Here is a 16,175-nt window from a genome sequence, read left to right as displayed (position 1 = left end):
CAGTTCTGCAAGCGGCCTGCTGCACCCCTGAGGCCTTCGTGCCAGCCTGGGTTTGTGATGTGGGCGCCTCTCCCTTAACCTTGCCCTGTCCTGCCACCTGCCTCATGTAGCACCTCCTGCAGGCTGCAAATTAATCAACCAACCAACCAACCAATCAATCAATCAATCAATCAAACAACCAATCAACCAACTGAACAACCAACCAACCAGCCGAGGGCAGAGGGCAGAGGGCCGAGGGCAGGGGGCCGAGGGCAGAGCAGTGGCTGGGTTTCTGATGCCTCACTGGGAGGTTCGTGGGGTCAGACCCTAGACGGGACACTGCCGTTGTATCCTTGCCCCAGTATAAATGCGGCCAGTGTCAGTGCCTCTGAATTTAATTGTCAGAATATATGAATAATATTTATAATAGAACATTCCTCATTGGAATACATTTGCGTTTTTGGATAGCAAGTAAGTATTAACGTAGGGGGAATGACATACAGTAGCTGCCGTACTGTAGGTGAGTCTCACATGCTGCAATTGCCTTTTCAATTGGAGACAGTCAGGCAGTGCTTGTATGTACACAGTTAGCACAGAGAATTGGATATATAAACTCTTAAGTGGATTGTTTGTCCAGCAAGGCAGGTTACATTTCACTTAATACGCAATACAGCACTACTGTCCTGGAGCGAACCCAGATATAACGGACACAAAGTGGCGGTACAAGCAATGTGCTTTTTAGATCTATCGTCTATTTAATGAAGTTAAAAAGTATCCATTTTAAATGGAATGTTTTATTACACATATACTGTAGGGCATATTAGTATCCTGAAAAGGAACGAGTTTTATTCCATGTTGAAAAGTGAAGAAAAGGAACACAGTTTTTCAGCTGTGGAGCCTGCTTCGGGGGCTAGTAGTTCGAATATTAGTATCCTTCTTGTTCTTCTATTTCAATTGCACTGCAAATAATATTTTTATGTTTTGAGAAATAGTGTACCAATTTTGTTTGAGATACTGAGATCAGCTGCAGAAGACACTTCTCAATCTGGTGTATTCAAAGACTGGCAAGCATGTACTGTAACTCATGGAGCCTAGGCTACAGGATGTATCCTGCAGATATGTTTCTCAAGAACATCTGCAAAGCAAAATATTTAATATATTTACCTTTTTGGCTTAAAAGGTGCAGTACATTGTCATCCAAAATCAAGATCGTCTGTAAACACAGAACTTGGTGGCTAACCTAGAATGTTGTTTTGCAGTATTAAAAACCTGTACATCTCAGTTTTCACAGGACTATACTGTAAATCCCTTTACCTTTCAGATGTGCAAAATAGTAGTAAATAGATGTCAGAAATAACTAGTTTTATTTTCATTCCTTCTCTTATTCACAGACCAGGTAGTGTACCATACCACTAACTAGACCGTGGTTAATTTCTGTGCCACAGAATGTCTTTGCTCTTTTTCATTCTCACATTCCAGGGATATTTTGGAAAAAATGCACAAAGTTTGTCTATTGTCTCCATAACCCAAGCATTTAGCAAAAGTCCTTGTGCATTTGCTGAGAAATGGAAAGCTGACAGTTTGATTACTAAATTTTCAAAGCACGTCTAACAGCACTTCACCCACCAAATAACAGGGGGAATAAGGATCCACAATGTCTCTTTGATTCTTATTTATTTCATTTGAACGTGCGTACTAGCAATGTAGACTTTTACCTTCAACCACACAGGAGCATAAAAAAACTATTTCACCAATGAAAATCAAGAATGATTTTGTATCTTGAGCTGATAGTTTGGGTTAAAAGCCATTATGGAGCTGGCAAGGTGATTTCTGAGAGTTGTGGTGTCTTACCTCACTTTCTTTCTTTGCAAGTTAATTGAGAGATGGTACAGTGAACTGTCCTTGACATCCTCCCGATGGAGAAAAATAATTGTCTTTCATTAAAACTGACACACTCGTTAAGACAGCCTAGGCTTGCCACCATTGTACATTAATGCCAAAGTAAACACATCATCAAATGACAAGAGGGAGAAATTCCAAAACAAGACCTCCAAGTTTGCAGATATGTTGAAGCTGAAGTCACAGGAACTACTAAAGAACAATGAAACCTTATTTGAGAGCACTGGCATTGCTTCTTGTAGGTAACTGAACTGAAATGTACTTTTATGCAGGCAAACATTATTCTAGAAAGAGACTTTTGTATGGATAAGTAATTGAATTCGTTAATCTCATTGCATGTGGTGTTTGGTTTCCTGACAGAAGAACAAAGATCACCCCCATCACTGAAAGCTTACATTTTAAACAGTGTAACAATAACAAATGCTCTAGGCAATTAATGAACATATCAATACACAATTGTTTTTGTTCTTTGTTCAACACAATTTTTTGATTGCACAGCTTGCTCCAACATGTTACATGGATTTCCTGAAATAAGTAGATCATGTCAGACAAAGAAGGCAGCATAAAAACAAGCCAGAGTCATCAATAAATACCCAAAAGCTATTTCAACAAGATTACTACTCGTTTCTGGAGCAAATGGTTTGTAATTAGTCTCTTCTGATACTAAGTCTGCTGTTTTGTGTCCTGTAATGTTCATGTGGTTTCACCTTCTGTTAGGAAAAGCAGGAAAATCCTTTTTAGCCACTTCAAAGCTGAAGATATTGTTTGCCCAATGATGTCATTTCTGATTCACCATTTCTGGTGCTCATCCCTGTGGTAATGGCTCTGTTCCTGTTTTTGTTTTTCAGACACGTTGTGATGTCTGCCTTGCAGTCATGCAAAAGTACGTTAATATATATAAATTAAAAAAAATATTTGTGAAATTAATCACAAGAGTGCAATGTAATGTTTTTCTTCCTACGCTGCAATAAAGTACTAACAAATTATCAGTGCATCTATAGTTCACACCAGATGTGCCAACTCTTTCCGAAACAACAGTCTGAAACAAGACTGCAAGATTGCAACTTAGGCCAGTTTATAAACTGATCCACATCCAGGTCTAACATTGAAACATCATCTTCTATGTGATCTGGGTTCCAGCTTTCCTGACCATTCCAGTCAGCTTTCCTGACCATACACCTACTGTATAAAGACCTGTAAGACACTGCTCTTGCCACATTATTTCAATATCCCTTTTCCAGCTGTTGATTACTTTTAATTTCCTCTTGGTGTGTTACTGTTTAACTAGTTCATTAACATAGCTGAACAGGAGTAAGCTTAGTGCCATCTGGTTTCAAGAAACTGGAATTGCACAGGAAAGGAAATCATAACAGTTTGGATTCACACAGGGCATCAACAAAGAAAAAGCAAACTCCAAAAAGCAGTTTGCACACTTTCACCAAAACAAAATGATGCTTCAGAGTCACTTGAAGAGTTTGGGCTCTCAGCCTCTGGTGTGTCACTGTTAAACAGCGTTTCCTTGAATAAAGTGAGTATGCATGTGTTTGTTAAAGGAGTTCGAAGGGTGTATTTTAAGGAGTGTGCCTTCCTTTGACACTTGTTTTGAAATGAAGTGGGCAGCTCTCAGGTTGTGTAGGCTGACCTCCTGACCTGGTGCGGAGAGCTCTCCAGCCGGTGTGATGAATACCTCCAGCAAGTTCAAAACACCCCCCCCCCCGATGCACGAAGATGAGTCGTGAAAAATGGCATTTCTGTCTGCTTTGCCACTGACGATGGGTTCTAAAGCAACAAAGGAGGCTAGTTGTCAGACAATTTTTAAGTTACACAAGACAGGTGTTCCATTCCCCTTCAGCTTTGAAGCTGAGTACTAAAAAGAATGTTTCCGGTATACAGTAATCACTTTAATACGGGAATGAATATACATTTCAGCTTTGTGTAAAAACAACTGTCAGAACCTTTAACTGGAATGGAATGTGGGCAGTGAAGCTAAAGTAAAGCCTTGTAAGTCATTTGAGATCAGTCGTCAGAGAATATTTCTCTACCATGTCATTATGCGATTAATAGCCAGGTTCCAAACTAAGCTGGGGCTATAAGGATAACCAGAATCAAAGGAATTCCTGCTTTTCACATATAGCCATGCCTTTCAGTAATAATGCTGTCTTAGAAGTTATTTTTTTGGACAGTGGCACACCTCATAAGGCTCCATGTCATAAAAAAAGAGATAAAGAAGATTTTACTTAACTAGTGCTTTGACATGACCCCAGATTCACGAGCCACTATTTTTAATCAGGAGCCCTGTTTAAAACAAGTTCTACTGGTACAGCATTTGCTCAATTTGATAAGTGAACCTCATCTCTATCAGGGATGTGTAGGAAAAGTGTAACCCCTCATAACAATAACTTAAAGAACAGGACAGAAAAAAGAGTAAAATTTAAATAGTAGATTATGTGATAAGGAAAATGTTGTTCAATGGCTTCTGAATGAGGTGTTTCACTGAGACATACACCAGGCATCGTGAATTTAATCTCTTACTAACTCAACAGAATCACATACAAGAAAACAATAAAAAAGACAAGTGAGGTTTCAAAAAAGAAAATAGGTGGTAATCAAGTAAATTCTTTTTTTTCTGAATAAGAGCACAGATCATCTATACTTAATAAACATATACATCACATTTTTATACTCTTACTTATAATCCTCTTCACAGGGCTTCCACAGCTACAATATTACATTAGCACAATTCCACTGCAAGCTTACTTGCCAACAACTTCACCTTGTAGGAATTTGTATCAAACATTGCCAAATAAAGTCTTTTACAAACCGGAACGTCCACAATGTTTTGTCTGACAAAATGACACCACCACCATTCATCAAAGGTTAGAAATCATGTTGCAAAAGTTTCTTCTAGCTGGGGAATCTACCTGTAACTAATGCAAAAAGGCCATTTGAATGAGCTACAGTTTGCAATAAGATGATGGGATACACAAGACACCTTACTTTCAATCAGGAGTAGCCTCTGGCCTGGTGAGAAAGGCATAGAACTGGTCACCACAGCTACTAACTCCCTGCTCTGGCTGAACCAGTGTGGTGCGCAGTGACCAGGAAGTGAAATGGTGAAGATGACAGAGGTCTGGCAGAGGAAGAAGGGAGAAGACCAAAGAGCCATGAAGGTCAACACTGGATAGTTTAGCACTACTTGAGCTGCCATTGACAAGCTCAGACTTCTCAGACACTAGGCTTTAAGATCACTTTATTGCCCATATGCAATTTCTTGAATTAGGAATTTATCTTTTCTCATACCCCAGCTTGCTCTCCATGAGACACACAGACAGGGAGAGAAGCTTGGGGTCAGAGCGCAGGGTCAGCCATTTATACGGCGCCCCTGGAGCAGTTGGGGTTCAGATCCTTGCTCAGGGGCCCACAGAGTAGGATTCCTCTGCCGGCTGTGGGATACAAACTGGCAACCTCCCAGCCACAGGCGCAGATCCTCAGCCACAGAGCTAAACTGAAGGGTAAAGAATCCTTAGAAACCAGGCCTACTGCAGGCAGCTATTTGTGCCCCGATTAAAGGTCTGTATAAAATATTTCCAGCAACAGTGTGATTAAGGGCCCAGGACTTGTAACTGGGAGGCTACAGGCTACTCTCCTAGGTTGGGATCAAAGGCCACGTAAAGTTTTTCCTTGCAGACAATATCATTTTCTAGGGTGCTTTTTCTAGGATATCTAGGGTACTGTGTATCCGATTAATATTTTGCAGTTATTTTTTTTACTTTACTATTTTGTTTTCTTGCATATTTAAGAGACAAGGATTTGTCCGCTATTGTTAATTCTGACTTGTAGAACTGTGCACATCTGTAAGAACCCCTTAATGGCTTTATGCAATCAGCAAAAAGATGCCTACAGTACTTAACTGCGGTCTGTAGCATTAAACGTGTATAGGATAAACGTGTTGTACAGCGAAGGTATTTTTGGTAGACATTCTCTGTGAGTGTTTTTTGTACAAACAGTATCACTTTTCAGGATTGGTATGTGTCCTGATACCACTTGTAGAGCAGTTGATTCCTACAACATTAATGACAACTGCTTTTTCACAACAGCAGAAAAGAAAACGTCTTAAACAAGAATGAGAAAGTGCTTAATTCATTTTTACTTATTCAGCAGAACAAGGGGGGAATAATGCAAACAGCATATCTGAACCCCATACATTGGTGTTTTCAAAGTGACAATGTGACAAAGGCGCTGACAGTTTAAGAGGTGGCTTCTTTACTGTCTGATTTAAAAAATATCTGTAATGTCCCATGTCGGAAAGAAAAAACTGTACTTATGGTCATTCGAGACACTGTTTGTCAAGCCAGGAGAATTTGGTTTAAACTGAGCTGAACTCCAAACAAAGCTGTCCTCCCTGGCTGTGGCTCGGGCTGATCCCTTTTCAGTGAAACTCTCTCAAATACACAGCGCTCAGGGGCTCAGCAGAGTCTGTCCGGGAAGGAACGGAGGTTTGTTTCAGGCTCCTGCCACGCTCATGCATCTCTCGTGATGTTGCGTTTCTTTGTCCAAGAAGATGAATAGGAGAGCTCAGGGCACCACTCAAGCTGGAATTGTGTTACATGTTGTCTCCTTCACTCTGGCTTTTGTGTCCTGTTCGTAGCTGTCAGAGATGGAAACACAAGCGCGAATGTAGAGCAGCCTCATTCCACGCTGTCTGTCCCCTGACAGAAACCCCAGATGCAGCGAACAAGTTCTGACTGAGAGCCCTTGAGTTTCACGTTTCCACTGCCCACCCAATGCGCTGAGCAGACATGCTTAGCGTGAAGGAGACACGAACAACTCTGCTTATTATTTCAGAGATAACAGCTGCCATTGCTTGTCACTGCACCTCGCATTTCCATAATTACCTAAACCCTCTTTCACGCAGGAGAAACACAGCTCATTGTTTAGTCGCACTTAAGCTTTTACTTTCGCAGGTTTTCTTCCTTTGTGTTTTCATTTTGGCACTTTATCTTTACTGTGACCTTAAGGAAACAAATCAAAGGATCATGACAGCGAACAATTTGGATGGAATTGCGGCTTAACAAATTGCCAGACATCAAAATATAAACAATGAAGGTGAATTTAAGTCACTGAATTAAATTTTAATTAAATGATGACTTAATGCATGTGAATTCTGGATTATGGATAATAATATGATTGATATTCTATATTGATATTATATATTTAATATGATGGATATTAACTTATCCACTATGTGGGTCCAATCAGAACAGGAATGATGATTCATGATTTATTCTGATAACGTGGCTGTCTCTAGATGAAGAAAATGATGAGGATTTCCAAGTCAATCGCGTTGAATTGGTTAAATGATTAAGAAGCCACCCATTGCTGTTAAATGAAAGCAAACAAAAATTTACACATTTCAATCCTTCAGAGGTGCAGCAGAAATGAAAACCCCACAAGCACTGACAATGTCTGCCCTGGAGATTCCTGTAGGATCAAGAACACGGCATGACCCAAGGGAAGTGGAAAACACAAGGAAGTGCATTTTAAAACCGAGAACAGGAGGCACTTCTTTATCCGAAGGCTTGCGGATGTATAAAACAAGCTCAGCTGTGTTGTCGAGGCTGATAACTTTGTTCAAGCAATGCCTGGAAAAGACCCTGGAATCAATCGGACTCGCTACCAAACGGTTTCACTGGGCTGCATGACCTCGTCTTATTCCTTACCTTTTTTATGGTCTTGTGTCTTATGCATGCGGAACATGAATGAACAGAATGACACTCCAGAAACCAGAATTACGTTTACACATGATTTATTACGATAACAATCACATTACAGAGCTCTGTGTTTTTTTTTTTTAGTTTGGCATAGGTACATTCTCTTTAATTAGAGAAATCTCCGCCATATAATCTGTCTTTTGTCACATCGGCTTTGTGGGTTTGTTGAGATTCACAGATTTGAATCTTAGGTTTCTGGAAAACTGATACATATTATTCAAAGGGTTGATGGGCTACAGTGATGAAACCAGAACCCTCAAATCCATTCACCAATTTCCTTCAGAGCTGGCAGTGATTACAGATTATATTAGGGGGATTTGTAGACCATGGAGGAAGGAATTATACACCGTTTTCTTTCTTTCATTGTCTGTGTCTTTCTCACTTATCTGCGTAAGAAATTTTAGTTATATTTCCATCAAGGCATGTTATTCAATAGCCACATCTGAGGACAAATTCAATAACAGGAAAACGGCAAATGTGGTGGTAATACTATCCTAATTAAAATGAAGTAGGAACTCTTGCTGCTTCAGGTTACAGGCAGTGGGCATCCACAGCCACATGTTTGGCATCTCTCCTGCAAGTAATGAAATTCGTACTCAGTTTATTCTGTTTGGCATTAAGTGTGGTCTTCCAGGTTAAGTACAAAAACACACAGATAATCCCAGAATTGAACAACTTTGCAATAAGTACAATAAACAAGATTCTAGAAGGAAAAATAAGTTGATTGACTGCTGGGAAGGTTTCACACTACTGTTTTCATTTCAGATTCCTTTTTTAGACAGATCTTTTCACAGGCCAAGTGGAACAATAATACACAGTGAGCTATGGTCGAAAGCAATCTAACACCTGCACATGGTGTTAGAGTGGCTTCAGATGTCTCTCAAGCACCACAGAGGCAGCATGTTTAACGTCTCCTAACCGGACTTCACTACTTCAGTCTAGAAGGTGTGAATTGTTCATATTATTTTTATTTAGCAATCCATTTCATTGGATCAACAGATACAGTCATGTTAAGAAATACCTTTGGAAAATGAGTACCATCCACACTTTTGTACCGCTTTACAGGAAGGTAGAGAAAAATTAAAAATATTATTTTTACTACAATAAATCCTTAGCACTTTGGAAACCCTGGAAGCTAAGTCTCTGATCCAAATCAGTTCAGTGATCCTAAGGGGCTGAAGAGCCACCTGATGTTTGCAGCCAGAGGTACCTGTGCCATCCAGTACATTTGTAGCTATTATTTTCTGAGTCCCCATTCCCTCACGGAGCTGCTGTGTGTACCACAGGGAGCTTGAGGCTGTCAGAGGTAGCATGCATGACGAAGAAGGGAGCCATCTTGGTTCTGGACATGGATCAGGGTGTCGAGAGGAGGCCCTGTCTACGGTCGATTTGAGGGTTGTCATGTCAGGGTTAGCATTCGGGTTATGAGGGATATTAGGGCAAGCAAGGTCTAGTTGTCTGAATCTTGTCCTCTGTAGCCTGATAACTTTGAAGCTTCTACAGATAATTGACTTCAGGTCTCTGTCACAGGCAGGTTACAGAACTGAAGCAGAAAATGAATGACTGACGTCACACTGAATACATTTCCATCCATAAAGCACAATGTATGACACTTGCATGAAACCCAGACTCCTCTGGTCCAGTCCACACATGGAACATGGTAGATATTAGTATTCATTATTAGTAAAAATATATCTGGAACTCTTTTCTTTACGAAATGATGTTGGATGCCTGATTTGTTTTGCAGTCTGCAGGACGAGAACTTCTGACCATGCCACTGCCCAGTACTTGAGTTCAACACTTCCCTTACGATAATTGCTTGAGACGCATGCAGTTGCCTCAGGTCTGTATTTCATTTTCATAAACAAAATGTGTCAGTCTTGAATGGGCCGTGTACAAGGTGAGCGCGTGCAGAGCACTGTGGAATGCTGTTGCCGTCATTAATGACTACATCTCATCAGAGAGCCCAGCACACCGATATCTGAATGTGGGCGTGAGCAGCACGAGCAGGGTTTGTGTGCCTCCTAAATATTTCAGTTTCTCCCTCGCACCTCAGGTGATAACGTAATGGCGGTTAGACTTGTTTTTTTTTGTCCCGGGCCGCGCAGTTTGACAGAAGGATGTTTGCACTGATTCGGGGTAGTGGGACAGAAGCCCGCCCTTGCCTGCCTCTCGCTGCAGGGGCTTGCTGTGCTGAACGCAGCCACAGAAAAGCCCTCTCCCCGCTGGCTGGTGGAGTGGGAGGAATCCCTCTCCTGACGCGGGCGCGGTGACTCGGAGTGGTTGCGGTGGGCATGCTGGCGAGAGCCAGGCAGTCAAGGGGCAGAGCAGCCGCTCACCTCGCGTGTGGGACCCGACAACCACGCCGGCAGCCTGTCTAGCGCCGCGGCGGAGCTCAGGAACGTGCTGTGACCACAGGTGAGGGAGGTTACAACTTGTGGTGTCACTAGGAAGGAGGAAAAGCACACATACACAAAAGAGCCAGAGGTAGAAAATCAATTCAGACAGCACAAAATACTGCTTGTATTATAAAAATACTACTAGGAATATTTTATAGTAATGCATGTACTGACGTACTGTATATGGATACAGGCATTTCCTTTATAAGCCTTTCCCTGCTTTTCACTTCTTCAGAGATCCACAGAAACGTTCAGATACTCTACAGCTGGTAAAGGGTTTATTGACATATTGTGCTTGTGGAACACCACAAATGCTGGAAAACACTGAGCAAAAGTAAACGAAGATGTTGTGCTTTCATTTGGTTTGAAGGGTGGAAGGCCACTTTAAATCTCCTTCTGCAGGAGAGTTTTACAGAAAAGGTGCCACAGAGCCATACTCCACTGAGCTACTAAAACCCCAAACAGGCCAGATGGGCGGAGAGACCATCGCTTACTTACTCCTCTCTTGTGCTTCTTACATGGGCTTTGCATGTGTACGGACATAATATAGAAATAAGAGGCTCGGGCGCAGAACTGAGTCAGCCTGCATTGGCTGCAAAGGAACGAGTGAGAGTTAATTCCACTTTTCAACCTTTTCTTGTCCGTAGCACATAAAGAATACACATGTAAACCTCCCTTGTATGAAACATTCTAGAGCTGCAGAGCTCACCAGCTGCTGACAGGATGATTAAAATCAAGTTTATTGCTGTGATTGTTGTATTTTAGTTAGCTTTTAGGATCACTGCACCTTGCATTCACTTGCCTCCGATCTCATTCGACCGCGAGGGGGGTGTTTGAGGTGATGTGTGGAGGTCTGGCAGCCCACAGCAAGCCACTGGTGAGTAGCCTCGCCCCCCGTAGGACCCACCTGCTCAAGAGCAGCCCAGGTAACAAGCATGTGGGTCTTCACAGGGGTCAGTGAGCAGGTCAGGAGTGAGGGACCAGATTTGCACAGTACAGAAAGCTCGTTTAAGCACTCCTGCTTCCTTTTGAAAAATAAAACCTGATTTCATTTAAATTTTCAATGTATCATGGATATAGATAATAAGTGGAGCATATTTGCCATGGATCCGTAAACTTTGAAAGCCTTCCTGTACAGCTTTAGCCTTAAGATTAAGTGTTGTTTACATCTGTCTAAAAGCATACGTTTAGCTTGGAAACATGACTGTTCATGAAAGGTCTGTTTGTGTACCATTGTAACTTGCCCCTCTTTATGCCTAAAGAGAAAGGCCTAAAACACAATTTCTTTAATACAAGCATACTGTGTGTCATAGCACATGTAGCTGTGTTTTAATTGCCAGTCTTGCTACTGGGCCTTGCTCGTTCAGAGGTAGCGTTCTAAACCTTTGATATATCATTATAGGGATGGATGAAGACATACTGCTCTGTGTACTTTCTGACACAAATGCATATATTATACTCATAGAGAGTCTCCATAACGCTGCATTATTGAAATCTGATGTGCATGTACTGTCGCACAGTGTGAATCTGGGGAGTGTGGTTAGAGCAGAGTGTTGAGGGAGCTGAAACTGTCCACATGGTAGCTGTGGGGTTAGCTGTGCATTCCCTGTCGGACAGCCCCGCTCGCTGGCACTGCCTCACCCTGCTGTGCCATTTTCATTACAGAGGCTGATCTTTTCTTTCTCTGCCCACTACAGCGGAGCAGCTTCCAGGCCAGGTTGTCACTGTCAATGAGAATTCGTTCTCCACTGAGTTATCGGCTTAAATAAAGGCTTATTCTGGTAATTATTCCTGGCGTTGAGAAAAGCCATTGACAATGAGATAAATGCTGACAGAAGGCATAAATCCAGAAGTCTTCTCCTGTGGTCGTTTTTATTGGAATTATAATGTGGTCAGGCGCAATGAGACCCAGGCACATGCAACTTGTAAGTGCTGAGCTATGGTTTGTTCACAAGCAGCCTAATATGGTAAACCACTCAATGAGTAATATCCTCATTTTTATGACCCATTGAGTTCTATGCTTTATTTCATTTCTTTTTTTCTATTCACTTGATGGAGCTGCAGCACACAGAGAAGCCATTTTTCCCTGACATCATTTAACAGCTGGTCCAATATAAGGAATAATGTTAACATTGCTGACATAATAGTGGAAGAAGGATTCGGAGACCACACAGGTGGCTGTGTTATGTCTGTGTAATAAAATTTCCTGATGCTTATTTGAGTGCAGGGCTCCATCCCATTGCTATGTTTTCCTTTAACAGCACATTTGATGCTATCTCACAATTTGATTAATTCTGCAGAATAGGGAAGAGCAAAGCCTTTTAAAGAATTTCAGATAAGTCCTGCCAAGAAAAACTTTTAAACGGATTCATCTTATTGTTGTAGCACTCTCTGATCCTTGGGGTATGTATTACCATACTCAGTCGTTATACACAAAGTTTAAAACAACCTTTTTTTAGAAGTGTGGTCTCACTCACTGTTTAATGTTTCTTTTTTTCCCCAGAAGTCTTCTTTTTAATATTTGTACCATAACACACAAGACATCTTACTGTAAGTTCAAAATACCTCCTCCTGAATGTTGTCTGTATGTGAAACTGGAAAACAAGTAAAGTTGTGATTATTCAACTGAGAAGAATCAATTTGATTAATTCTTTTATATTTATAATACATTATTGTAATTTAGTAGACAAGAAGACGATGAGCCCGTTGTTTTATATTTATTGTACTGTATTCATCTGTAGTAATAGTCACCTATAATTTCTTTCCATTTGCATTACTGCCTGGTTTAAAGCAGAGCTGACCAGGTCTTTTCTCTGTGCACGCTGTAGTTGCCTGCTCACGATGAGCCATAAAACCACAACACACTAAATAGATCTCTGCGATGCCTTTACTAACGTCACATTATTAAACCCTTAAAGAATCTAAAAGGTTTCAATTGGACAATGAAAATGGAATTGTGTGACAGGTGCACTTTTAAACAAAGTAACAAAAACTGAAATGTGATCGTTGCAAAACAGTTACATTTTGACAGACTCTTATTTGTGTAAAACAGACAATTTCTTGGATTTAGAGCTATACTAAGTAATCATGGTCCTCCTTATCTCTAGGATGCAGGCAGACAAAGCTCATTGTTCAAATAAAATTTAAACAAAACTGAAATACACAGTGGTTCCTGCACTCTGGTGGGCTGAACCCCTGACGGCATCATGAGGTTAATATTTAGTCACAGACTGCCAGAAGCGTCCTTATTATACAACCACAGCAGCCGCTATAAATTCCTTCTGTTTAGTTTTGAAATAAAATGTCTTCTTCTTTCAAATCACATCAAGTCACACAGTATACAAAATAATGGGAAAGTGGTGGCATAAATCTTAGAGCTATGAGCTTCACTGAAAGAGGCAGCGATTCCAATGTGTTTTAAATTTACCCCTTTACAATGGCACCAGAGGAAAAGAAACATCTTTATCCATCTTTATCTTATACAGCACACTTTATGTAAGAAAACAAACACAAAATACCCCACCAGCATAAAACCAGAAAAGAAAAACACTAAATATGGGAATATATTTGGTAAATTCCATCTTCTTGTGTACACAAGAACGTTCCTAGAAATGAAGGCTGAATGCTGTGCTGGTTTCGCAGCCCTTTCCATCTGGGATGATTTGTTACTGGACCTGTCACCGCCGGGATACTGGGGGCCAGGGAGCGGACTGGTCACTCCTGGGCACCTGCAGATCTCAGAGCTGCGTCTGCCATCTTGTTTATTGCGTATGAATGTTTCTTTATTTATCTCAACATTTGGGGCCTTCCTTCTTTATCGGTTTTATTTTATACTGGTCTTGTAGTTGGCAGATGTACCTTTGTCTATGTGGTGTCCTGCTGTCCTGGGTGGGAGTGGGTTGCTGTCCTGGGTGGGAGTGTGCTGCTGTCCGGAGTGTGAGTGGGGTGCTGTCCGGAGTGTGAGTGGGCTGCTGTCCTGGGTGGGAATGGGCTGCTGTCCTGGGTGGGAGTGGGCTGCTGTCCGGAGTGTGAGTGGGCTGCTGTCCGGGGCGAGGGTGGGTTGCTGTCCAGAGTGTGAGTGGGGTGCTGTCCGGAGTGTGAGTGGGCTGCTGTCCTGGGTGGGAATGGGCTGCTGTCCTGGGTGGGAGTGGGCTGCTGTCTGGAGTGGGTGTGGGCTACTGTCCAGGGTGAGGGTGGGTTGCTGTCCTGGGTGGGAGTGGGCTGCTGTCCGGACTGTGAGTGGGCTGCTGTCCTGGGTGGGAGCAGGCTGCTGTCCTGGGTGGGAGTGGGCTGCTGTCCGGAGTGGGAGTGGGCTGCTGTCCGGAGTGTGAGTGGGCTGCTGTCTGGAGTGGGAGTGGGCTGCTGTCCGGAGTGTGAGTGGGCTGCCACGATCTACAGTATTAGCTGAAGACTAGGGCAAGTCGCTGCTCCAGTGGAACTGGACTCAAGAACGTTTTATCCAAATGTGTAGTCAAATGTAAGTAAAAATGGGGAAAGTAAAAAAAAACTGTGGCAGTTTTTTGAGTTAGCAGCCATGCCATACAAAAAGATTTCAGATTTTAAATAAAACTTCATAAGAACCCACTACCTCCAAAGCTCTACCTATGCAGTAACAGCATTAAATAGCGCTTAAACTAGTATTTATTTTTCTTAGGCGTAACTCCACTTTTTGCAGCTGTGCCAGTGCTGGTCACTAATTTAAAATTAAACCCACCGAGATGAGGAGCTCATGTTCCTCAAAGGACATAACGTACATGTTTGAATAACATTGGAAAACTCCATCCTTTTTCTGGGGCTCTGCTTTCTTTTTCCCTCATCGTATGCTGCTTCCCTTTAGGAATTTGTGTTTAACTTCCCCGGACATCAAACAGCCCTGGAAAGGGGGGATGGGGGGGTGGGAAGGTCTGAGGTAAAACAGCGAGGAACACGAATGGTGGAAGAATAAAGAAATGTTAATGAGTTCTAATTTGTTGCAAAAAAAGATTAACTTTTTTAAAAGCTCAGTCAAAAGAATCAAAGACTTCATCTTAAACATGGAGCAAAACCTCAGAGGGTTGCATTAAATTTGCAAAACCGATAATACTCTCGCACGTTTGAGTGTGTTACCATTTGGGTCTTTAGATGCAGGTTACATAACAGTCGAGATTTATATTTGAGCAGCTTTTGTTTAATGGAATTCTTGGCTGGTTAATCCCAGTGGTGCTGTTTTCTATTTTCTACCACCAGATTTTCCATATTTTGCTGAATTATTCTGTTTCACTCATCAAAATGGACTGTTACATCATCAGTTTTTCTATGACACTAGTTCTAGCCTCTGAAGGTTTTGAATGGCTTTAAATCTCCAACGTTAGAGGCTAAAGAATGGCATTAAAAATATGAAACTGTACCCTACAAATGCGAATATTTGTAATGTTAATAGAGCAATGTTAATATGATCTTCAATATGATGTTGTATTTACCTTACAAGCAGAGTGGGGTCCTCAGAGTTTGTTTTGTTTGGTTGCTGGCTGTCTTTTCTCCCTTGTCTCTTGTTCTCCACAGTTATTTCTCTTAAATGGAAATGCTTCGTGTGTGTAGACAACACAATTTCACTGAAGTGACTTTCAACATAAAATGCTTTGCTTGCTACAGTAGATAGTGATTTCTGGTTACACACAGGTCCTGTCAATTGTTTGATTATTTTTGTCAAACAATAGCTATTGGTTACAGATTCATAGTTCATCTCATTGTAAAAGTGGCCACTGGAGAGCGGAATATTCCGTGATGAAACAGGAGAGACAGTCACAGCACAGCAATATCCTCCTGATCAATCCTCCTGCTTTGCATGACCTCCACATTATAAACTGTGCAGACTCATTAAAAGCAAAACCCTGTCCTTCCTTTTTTAAACTACTTTGGTGAACTTGATCTTTGCTGCATTCTGAACTCCAACCACATGAGAGTATGGCAAATATTTAACTGCTGTGCCATTGAGCCATTATATTAAACTGTCTAATTAGACATGTTGTGTAGTTATTTCCTATTGTAAAAGTCAAGACAGTGCCTACAAGCAAAAGCAATTAGACAGCTGTGGTTTACTGATCAGCAGAACCCTCTAGCCAGTTTCTAATGAATCCCCCCACTAGAT

General features: G+C 41.6%; 1 long non-coding RNA gene across 1 annotated transcript; it reads right to left on the bottom strand.

Annotated features, from left to right (window-relative positions):
* Positions 1 to 7,715: 7,715 nt before the first annotated feature.
* On the bottom strand, positions 7,716 to 15,598 carry LOC148657743 (uncharacterized). Its single transcript, XR_015940527.1, has 3 exons — positions 15,508 to 15,598; positions 9,989 to 10,095; positions 7,716 to 8,223 (listed from the first exon to the last, which is right to left on the bottom strand). It is a non-coding gene; the product is annotated as an uncharacterized LOC148657743 (long non-coding RNA).
* Between the last annotated feature and the right edge of the window lie 577 nt (positions 15,599 to 16,175).

Source organism: Lepisosteus platostomus, chromosome 7 (genome assembly GCF_059453375.1).
Source record: "Lepisosteus platostomus isolate fLepPlt1 chromosome 7, fLepPlt1.hap1, whole genome shotgun sequence".
NCBI classification, from domain to species: Eukaryota; Metazoa; Chordata; class Actinopteri; order Semionotiformes; family Lepisosteidae; genus Lepisosteus; species Lepisosteus platostomus.
Note: the sequence above shows the minus strand (reverse complement) of the source record. Positions and strands in the feature narration are given on the sequence as shown.